The sequence below is a fragment of the Falco naumanni genome, chromosome 3 (assembly GCF_017639655.2).
Source record: "Falco naumanni isolate bFalNau1 chromosome 3, bFalNau1.pat, whole genome shotgun sequence".
NCBI lineage: Eukaryota > Metazoa > Chordata > Aves > Falconiformes > Falconidae > Falco > Falco naumanni.
The window spans coordinates 83446426-83457451 of NC_054056.1; the positions used below are offsets into that span (position 1 = coordinate 83446426).

The window sequence follows — 11026 nt, forward strand, 5'->3', positions numbered from 1 at the left end:
TTGTGAGGAGTGGGATTCCACTACTGTCAATGAGAACAGAACAAAGCATTTTTTTTTTTATATAAAGAAATCGATCTGCTGGATATTCTGAATTCACAAATGTAGATATGATAGCTGAATTTAGATCCTGTGCAGATGGTGAATGTTGTCAGACGTTAAAGACGATAAATACAGAATCATGTTAACAGAGCACAAATGTTTTTCTTTAAAGGATTCTATCCATCTAAGCCTGGAAAATACTGTTTTCCGACTTCATTGAAGCCTGGTGTATTATCACTCTTTAATATTATACTACAGCACATTTTAAAAAAAAGGTGGGTTTTTTTAATTTATGATCATGTGAAATCTGTTACTTACTGAACTGCTATCACTAAAAGCTTTTTAATTTCTTAAATTTTCTGGTGTCAAATTTCAAAATAATTTGAATACTACATAACAAAGGGAATGCATCCTATAAAATGCTTGTTCTGAAGCACTTGCTTTAATAATTAGTTTTATTCCATGATATCTTAAACCTGGTAAATAAATGTGCCTATATGCCTGAAGCCATATATTTATGAAAGAGTATAAAAACAAATACGTGTGTGTGGATTTGTGTCTGTGTAGGTACACATACATCCACACACCCGCACAAACTTATGCATGCACGTACTACGGGTCAAATATTTAAATTAAAACCTACGTACATATATCTTTTAGGAAAATGGTCAACAAAGAACAAAGGAAAAATGTCTTTGTCTTAAATCACTTATTTTTCTGAGAGCTAGCATTGTAGGGCTATGGTTTCTTTTGGTCTAAGGAAAGATTGCCATCTATTGGATGACCTTGGAAAAGAACGGGTTTTTACTATGTGCTCTGTAATTCATGAAAAATTGTAACGAAATTGAAGACTTTGAGCTTAAACTGTATACGTTACAATTCTGAAATGGTAGAAAAGCTGCTATCATTCCAAAACTGTGCTTTTGAATTCCAGATCGACTTACACTGTAACATATGAAGGCAATAAGTGTTTGCTTTAGAATGAACTAAATACTGAATGTGTGCATATACAGTAAGATTTGGTAGCAGTTTAAATGTTTGCAGAATATTGTATCCAAGTGTCTTTATTTATGTTTATTGGAATACAATGAAAGAGACTTAATCCAACCATTAATATATTTATGGTATATTTTTCTTTCAAGATTTGGGAACTGAATGATGCTCCTCTCCTGAAAACAATATTTGCCCAGCTCTTACAGAGGGTTGCACTACATTACATTTCAAACAAAAATATCACTCGGCTTGGGTTTAAAATGTAATGCTTGCTTTTTTTTTTCTTTTCTTTTCTTTTCTTTTCTATTTTTTTTTTTTTTTTTTTTATCTTTCAGCCCAAGAACTTGCCAGTCAAGATGAAAAACTTCTTCTAATGGAATCCAGCTTGAAAGCAACTCAAGAGCAGCTAAGTGAGCAAATAGCAGAAACAGTGCGCCAAGAACAGAACAGTAGAAAATCACAGACAGAGCTGAAGACCCTGAGAGAACATATTATAACTTCTGAAGAAGAAATTACTGATTACAAGTGAGTTACTGCTTTTTCAGTATTCAAGAAACAGAAGGCATTAAATTCAACAGTAAATCCTTTTAATATGTATTGTATTAATCATTTCACTCAGGTAAGATGTACTGTAAATGTGTTCTATAACTGTATTGAATAAACTATTTAATCTAAATGATTGATTAATGTATACTTTGAAATATATTCTATGTTTAAAAATTGACTGTTGAAAAAATACCATTATTAGTGGTCTGTTTTACTTTTCAAATTAAAGAGATTTGGTAGTGTTGAAGTAGAATAGTATGTGTAATTATTTATTACCTATCTATTAATGGTATTCTCATCTTCCTCTATTTAGAGACCAAAGGTTACATATGGGTCTTATTGTCTTTCTTTTTTTTTAAAGAAGCTGCCTCTAAGCAAGACACTATCAAATTAAAGGAAATTCAGTGTTTGAACTTTTAGTCACAACAGCAAGGCAAATATGAGGTTGCTAACATAAACGGAAAAAAACCCGCATACTGTATACTATAAAAGTTTGCACTGAAAAAAATGCTTCTGCTTTTATCAGCCAAATTTAGTGTCTATTAGATTGAATGCTAACTCTCGGGATTTAATTAGAAAGTACCAATTTTCAACAATTCACTTTTATAAATTAGCTTAATGTTAACTATATTTTTATATTGAACCTGATTCATTATTGCAATTTTTCCAGATTTAGAATATGGTAAAAATTACTCCTTTCAGTTGATTCTTTTTGCATGCAGTTACTCTCCTCTTACTAAAGTCATGTTATGTTAAGCAATCACTAAGTATAGAGACAGAATCTCAAGCTGTTTTGTAATAACACAAAGCATGATGAATACTTTGTACAAAATAGCTTGGTAGCAAAAGTAAGTTCATTCATCTGGTGGTGGGCTGAACATTTAAAGCTAGATGTTTTATCAGATTGATGGCAAGCATCAAACTCCATCTCAAAAATCTCCTCTGAGAGAAGGTTTGCTAAGTTCAGATGCAATAAACACTGTGTATCTAAAATCAAAATATGATAGTGTATGCTCAGTGTAAATGACTTCTAGACTAGAACTTCATCCTTTCTGTAGTTCAAATGTTTTTAGTTAATTTTTCTGCTGAGGGCTGGGAAAAGCTTCATGGAAAAAGCATTGTCTTCAGTAATGTTTCTTCATTTCTTTAAATAAAACAGCTGGGTGGTTTTCAACCTGTAGTTGTATCTCTAAAGATATTACTAGTACCTCTCTAGGGAGAACAGTGTCACTGATTTACTTTCCTAACCTATCTTGAATCTTTTTGCCACAGTGGGTTTTCTTAACCATTTCAAGTGATCTCTTGGTTACCAAAATACTATGTTATGCCAATTCTTGTAGATACTTCTTTAAAAATAAAACGGTTACAAACTTTTAGGACTACTGATTGTGGTAACTAAGTGTGAGATAGTGGGGGGGAGGGGGATTGAAACTCCCAGCTGTAACTGATCGATTGTGTGATGAAATACAGCTTTTGAGAGAATTTTGCAACAGTTCAGTGAAGTGAGTTTTGCTAATGTTGAAATAGAGGGCCAAATGATAATCACTAGAAGATTTTTCAGAGGATTTTTTTTATAGTTTTATGTTATACTTTGTATGAACAAATAAAACCTGCATGAATCTGTTAACATGCAAAAATTATTAACAAACCTACCTTTTCCTGTTCTATTTTCCATGTTTGTTCAGTGACTTTGGAAGTTTGTTACTTTAGTACGTAAGCATAATAAGCTTTGAGTTATGGGAAACTGCTTGGCTCTATAGATTATAAAAATTATTTTTTATTGACTGAGGTTATGTTTTAAACTGAAATATGCGATACCATTGCTTTTAAAAAGTACTCTGACTCATTAATGCAGGATGACAGTCCACAAGGTATTTGTTGAATCTGGCAAATTAAAAGTGCAGATATAAAGAAATAATTTTAGCAAAGCTGAAATAATAAAGCTAAAAACTGAACAAAAAAGTTGGAGATTTAAAATATTTAAATTCCTTTTTAAAACAGCATCTTACTGTGTACCTGAAAACAGTCATGCAGTGACAGTTGGTATCATCTGCTCTGTTCTGTTCCTTGGGAGACAGAAAGAACAATGGATCTCTGTCCCCTGGGTCTTCTGGGGCAGAGAATGTCATAAGGGTTATGTTCAGTCACTATGAGGGGTTCTGCACATGTTGTAAAGTAGCATCCCTTTGGTGCTGACTTACTCAAAGTCATACAGTCCTGGACTTTACCTACCTCCCTACTTAGTTAATCTGGCAAATGCAGCTGGTATCAAGGCAAGAGCATAGGACCATAGAAAGAAAAATGCAGCTCAGCGTAAAATGGTCAGTAAAAACTACACATAGAGCTGATATTCTGCTATAGCTCTTGCAAGGCTTTTGAGGGGGAAAGTCTATTTCTGTGTGCTTTCATTTCCTTGTTGTGAAGTTGTATGTTAAAAGTTATTTTCCTGGAAGTGGTGAAAAAAGGAAATGGTTGACCAGGATTTAAAAACAATAAAAAGTCCATTCTATTCATTGGTTTGCCAGAATAAAAATTTTTAGTTTTAAAATAGAATAAAAATTTTTTTCCTAATTTCACAGGATGCCTCAAATATATGTATTTCAGAGGGAAACAACTGGATGTTTTTAGAAGTCACAGCTTATATTATTGTATACTTATCCTGGATGAAATAAACCTTAGGTAACATTGCTGCACCCCCACCCCACCCCCTGCCCCCCCAATATAAGCCTGTTACACTTGAAAGATTTGTTCGGAATGTCCGGTGGGAACCTGGAAATCGTAATAATTTGTAGTATCGATTGTGTGAAGCTATGCAGCTGGGGCCTCTAGTGAATAGACAGGAATAGACATTTTATTGATTAACTTTTACAGTCATATTTTCAGGACTCTGCTGCAACATAATTTTCACTTCCCAGCTTTGTGCTGCTGCATCATGAAACTTGGATTCTTCTCTCTTAACATTTACCCACCTGAGAGAAACCGTATGGACTTGTCTTTTTTAAGCTGTGCTCTGCAGAAATGTATAATATTTGGCACAGTGAATTATTCTAAATTTCCTGTCTGCTGTCACAATATAATGGAAAATCTTCACAAGTGATGTTAGTAAGTATTGTGTAAGTTGAACCCTCCCCTCATCGCATACTAGAAGCTATTGTGTGACACCTTCAAGAAAATCTTATCCTTCTTTGTATTTTCATTTTTATTTTCTAAGTGGCTAGGTTTGTGGCAAAAGCAACCCACTTCCATCCACACACACATTCTAGAAGTGCTTAAAGGAAAACCAGGACAACCCTCTAATGAAATAGGTGCTTTTATTAGTTAGTGGAATTTTAAAAGGAGAAGACAGAATGCTCCCCAGGAAACCTGAAATGAATTATCAGTAAAACCTGATCTGTTTTCAGGAGGGACATCCTGCATTAACTAAAGCTCTTTTAAAAATTACTGAGAGGGCGGGATTTCAGTATAATTACTAATAATTCATTTAAAAATATATGTATACGTACTGAAGTCTTAAATAGCAAAATCTTAGAAACCATAATTTTGCATTTCTGAAATTATTCATGTCCAGAAAAGAACAAAAATGGCACTGTGCCACTGTGCAAGGAACTGTTGCATATTTGCTGCTTTTTTTGAGTATGGATTATTTTCTACACTAGATATCTAAGCAATTTCTCTTCCATGCACATACACAATTACCAATGAAAATCCTGATCTGTTTTTCTTTATTTAGTGACTGTTTACTATTAGTTACTTTATGTGATTACTTTCACTTGGACAGTGTTTTTAATATAAGTTTAATAATGTCTTTCACAAAATAGGCCAAATATTCACCACCACCATCACCACTGATGCTAATATGTTTTAAACCTCTGTCATCCCATTATTTTTTCTAAGTTATGCTAAAATTAACATCTTCTAATTATATGCATGTTTAAGGTAGTTGTGATCCTGTCCCCTTTTGCCCTTCCCCTCTCATCAGAGACATCACGGTGTGTATCCTATGGAGCTACAACTAAGGCAGAATTGCTCCCAGCCATTACAAAACCTTCACTTTGTTTACCATTGACAAACTTAATACTTGAATAATTCCTATTTTCTCTTAAAAAATCAGGAAGTGTGGAGACCTTTAAGGTAAGAACAACAGCATCAAAAAAAGAGGAAGAACAGCAGCTCCTCAAGGCCTCAGTGACCCCTTGACCTGCAATAGCCCCGGGAAAAGGAGAAATAGTCTCAACCAGGTAAAGAACTAGAAGATTTGAAGAAACAGGTAAGTTTCTTTTTATGCATGGAAAAATAATGTATTATCTAGCAAGCTGAGTAAAGTAGTATCAGATCTTAATGGCTTTCTAGGCTTCAGTCTTTCAAACGTGTGAATGTCAGCAGTTTTGTGAAACCAATTACTTTATAAACATGTGAAAAGCTGTTCACAAACTTGCAAGATTGAAGATGGAAACTTTTTTAGTATTAAGTATCTCTCATTGTTTTATTTTAAATTTGTGATGCTTAATTATAGAACTTAAGGAATGAATTATGATGTAAGCATTACAGGAAATCAGTGAAGTGGATGAATTTTTATTTATATTAATTAATGGAAATATAAATTAATGTCTGTGTGTGTGATTTAGATAAAAAAAGGGGAAGTGGTATTCCTTTTTCTGAATATTTGTGGAGATATTTAACGGAGATCAAAGTAGTAATTCAGGAAGTTTTATATGTTCTACGTAGATAATCCCCTAAATGTTCAGGACTCCGTGAATAGCACATTTAATGCATTGTTAGATTTTATATTTAGTTTCTTCTTCCTTTTCTATTTTGACATATCCATGCTAAAGCTTCTTACACCCGTGATAACCTTTTCATTATGAATTAAGCAAGGTAAAGATTAAAATTTGTTAAAAGTTAAAAAACTTGAAATACTTTAAATATTTTAAATGTTTACTTATATTAAATAGATTAATCACCATATATAACAAAGTTTCTCAAAGAATACAATTTTGACACTGCAGAAATTCAAGACTAGTTATAGTGCTTGAGGGTGATCAGAAAATTTTAAGGTTTACCATGTCACAGCTGGAGGCTGGTTGGCTCTATTACTTTATCTGCTTCTCTCACAGAAATTGAAAATCTGAAAAAAATTAATAAGCTTGTGCTGTTTAGTTTAATTTTAGAGGACATAAAACTATAAACATAAAACTATAAAGCTAGAGATTAGAAGTCCACAAACTCTGTTTTCTAAATGTTACTGAAGAAATGAATATCCAAAGTTGACATTTGTGTTTATTGACTTTCACAGTACCCATGACTTAAATAAATAAATTTTATAACAACAACAATAATATAGGAGATGACTGTCCAGGTATAGGGTATGATCCTATATATTTGTGTCTTTCCAGACACTATAGTTACTACTGGGAAAAGCTGAATTGATTGCAATGGAAATCTACCTGACAGTAAGCATTTGCAGTGGCAGGTAAAATTATTTAAGAAAAGAGAACATAAAATTAAGAAAGACAGATGGACTCATAAGAGTGAAATACAAATAGTCTGAATCAGGATTGATTTCAACATAATGTGGTGGAGGAATCCCCATTTATTGATCAACTTTAAAGCCTATGCACGGCACTTAAAAAGATAAAGTAAGCAAGGTCAGATAATCAAAGCATTTAAATAGTAAAAACAGCAACTGCCACTGTAGACTGCTAAAATAAATCCATAATACAAATTGCTTTAGCAAAAAGTGGATGAGCAGCTGATCTTCCTATTGAACTTTTATACTGTTCAGTGACCACACTGGGAAAAGGATTGGGAGAAATGCCTTGAAGATCAATATTGAGTGAGATGTAGCAGGGATTCATTCTGAACATGAAAGAATTACAAGTAAGAGAGTAAAGATCTTGAGGAAATGTCATCAAGGAAGGACTGTTATTTTAAAATATCACACATATTATTTGAACATGACATTAGTTGCTATTCTATTATGATTTCTGAGTATTGAAAGCTTATTAAATCAGAAAGCTATTGCAAAACATGAAAATAGGACAAAGAGAACTAATAATTTTAGTGAAATTACTTCTAAGAATTTAATAACTTCTGTCTTAAAAATAAGGAGACTTTTAAACATATTAATTAATATAATACCCAGTTAAGGGTGGTACTTTCGAGCATATGTATTCATTTTTTTTTCTGAATATAAATGATAAACTAGAGTATTTTACAGTTTCCTTTCTTAGTATCCTGTTGGGTTTTTTTGAGGTCAACATGCATCTATAATTAACATATTTAATATAAGTACTAGTTCTTTAAATCTGTTCTAAATAGCATTTTCATAGGCATTTTTACTGTTTTGAAGAAATTAGAATGATCTACTGCAAGTGTTCCTAATTTCAATTCCTCCTAAACCTTTATAGGCTTTTAATTTTAAAATAGATGTTAAATATGTGCTATAGCTTCCATTTATACGTTAATTTTTCCAGCACTGCTTGAAAAGTATTTATGAGAAAGAAATACTAGATGTAGTAGTACTACAGTAGCTCATTGTTTCATTCTGTTGCATTCATTCACAGTGTTATTATATTATTGCATGAGAAATACTTCATTTTCATGGACGTATTGCCCCTTTTAAATTCAAAATCCTGCTTTTATTATTTTTTACTGTAATCTTCCTTCCATTTCAAGTTCACTGCCCTACTTATAAAAAAGATGTTATAGTTAGAAAGTAGTAATTCAAGGTTTGAAGGTATTTGTATTTCAAATAATAGAAAAGTAATAATTTAAACTGGAGTTTCAAGGATACACAAAATACTTCTCTTAACATATAAGTAAAGACCACATTCATGTTTTCTTTGAAGACCTTATTCGACAAAATATGTTAGAGGAACTGATTCCCAAAAACATAAAGTTTGTTCAATATGGTAAGTGTACAATACACTGTCTTGTAATGAACAGTTATTTACAACTAATATTGGCTTTGGGTTTGCTGTATGAATTGCTGATTACAGCAATTTCAATGGCAAAATTGTGAAACAATATTCATAGTTGTCAGAGAAAGGTCAGATTATTTGCATTCATTAGGAACTTGGAGGGCCATACAGCATGCTTTTCCTTTGGGATGCTTATAGTTATTGATTTGTATACAGCTTTAGGAAAAATTAATTAGAATTATAGTTCACTTTACCACTGGAGGCTGTAGATTAATAATTATAACAACAACAACCAAAAAGTTCTACTTCAAAAAAATTAGAGCAAGCAAATTAAATAATTGTAATTTTTTAAAATTAAAATTGTTATATTTAACTTATTTAAAATAATTTCTTTTGAATAGCCTGAGGAAATCTCTTAGAGAACTTTTGTTAATAGTCACAATACTTTAATTTGCACAAAAATGCATAAGCATTACTGTGACATAAAGTATTCAAAACTTTTTTGAGTGATCTTTAAAGATGCTTATAAACACAGAGAACAATTATTCTCTTTTATAGCAAACCTTTCTTGTATAACTGCATGATTACTAACTTCAAAATTGAATTTAAGCTTACAAATAATCCTGTGCTAATAAATTAATTTACAGTTGTACTCTACTTATTAAAGACCTTTCAAGACCAAGAACTATATAAAATAATACAGAAATGTTATAGCCATTGCTGACTGCTAGCTCCTTAAGTCTGAAAAATGAGTAGTGTCTTCAAAAAAGTATACATGGAACCATGCCAACAATGTGAGACCAGGAAAAGCAAATTGTCAGTCTGAGATAAAACTTTGTTGAAATGAAGAGAGAGGTGGAGAACTTAAGATTTACACATAGCGATGATGTTCAGATGGTATGCATTGATGCATTTGAAATCTTGTTTGTATTATATTGAGAAATACTGTACATGATTAGTGCATATTTCTGTGAACTTTTAACACTTCAGATGGATTAGAATGTCTTATTTTGATCATATCCATATTGTTCATTGTGATAAGATTAGGTCCTGAGTCATTAAAAAATGTTTGGCTTATTTCCATTACATTCAAGCATACCTTAAGCAGAAAAATGTAGAATATAGTTTTCCATATTGTGCATATATAACACATGTTTGAGATTAATCAAATCATAGTCACCTCTAATTAACAGCAGGGAGCAATTCCAACATGGGACAGAGCCAAATGATGAAGAAATGAAGCATATATTTAAAAGATGCAGCATACTAAGAAAAGAAAAATACATTATGATTACCTTAAGAATACTGAAAAGTTTTTAAGCCTGTGGTTTTGTGTGTGTGATTAATACAAACTGACAAGTACCCAAGTTTTGTGTTGCTTTGTTTTTTAACTTGGAAAAAGTTTTTAGAGCTAAACAGTTTTGTAGGTAAATATAAAGTATTCTTTCAAAGTTCAAAGTTAAGCTTTTTCTCTTCAACCTCCACAATTACTAGATTAAAAAAAAAAAAAAAAAAAGACTTTTGCAACTTCAGATCAGCAGTTTTTGTTACAACTTATGAAAATATCTTATTTGTAAACTAAAATTCTATCATTTGCTTTGGTCCTTGCTTAGTGTTGCAGGAAAGGGAATGATGAAGGAATTGATCAAAGACATACATCGAGGTATGTTGTCTGCAAGACTTTCCTCCTGTGTTGTTGGAGAAGGAAGTTGTACAGTTGATGAAGAAGAAAACCCTAGGAAAAAAAATAATAAAGTGTCATGTGATGAAGCAGTTGAATGCTGAGCTGCAGAACTAGATATTTTTGTGGCCTCTCCCCCAGAAGTCAAGCAAGATTCTTCATATAAACTTTTCTAAATATCTAATCTGAGATTCCACAATCTTATCTGTAGCAGGCTGAACTTTCCCAAGTACAACTGTAGCCAATAATGATTTGCTTTGAATGGTTAAAGGTCTTTACAAAGAAGTATTAACAAAAGGTATCAGAAAACAAGGTTCAATCTTGTCCTTTGTCTGACTGGGGATTTGAGCCAAGGTCATCTATGTTGCAGGGGAAGACAGTAGTGCCTGAGAACATACAAGTTTTCCTGTCTGTCTTTGATGGAACAACTGCTAAAATTGCCTACAAAAAGGGAAAGACTGCAATAAAGACAGAGTGCCATCCCTCTCAGAATAATACGGAATGAGGGTCATTCAAACTGCTTCAAAATAAAAGAGAAATTAATCTGTGTTCTCCCATATCCCATATAAGCATACTAATATAAAGTAATTTCACATTTTATTTGTACTGTATGTGAGCATCCTTATCTTCTTCTACTCCATGTCCCAAAATCTGTTTGCTTCAACTGCCTACCTGTAAAATGATAATAAAGCTATATTCTCACATTATGAGATGCTGATATTTATGAAACACTCAGACACCACTGTGCTGAAAATCAATGGTTGTATTTATACTTTCCTTTTAGTTGTGTAAGTACGTAAGCCCTGTTTCTTAGTTCAAATCCTGTAAGCTGGTGCATATTGTAGGG

General features: G+C 32.3%; 1 long non-coding RNA gene across 1 annotated transcript; it reads left to right on the forward strand.

The window, feature by feature from the left end:
• Positions 1-1388: 1388 nt before the first annotated feature.
• On the forward strand, positions 1389-10819 carry LOC121085508. Its single transcript, XR_005827089.1, has 3 exons — positions 1389-1557; positions 5690-5845; positions 10112-10819. It is a non-coding gene; the product is annotated as an uncharacterized LOC121085508 (long non-coding RNA).
• Positions 10820-11026: the final 207 nt, after the last annotated feature.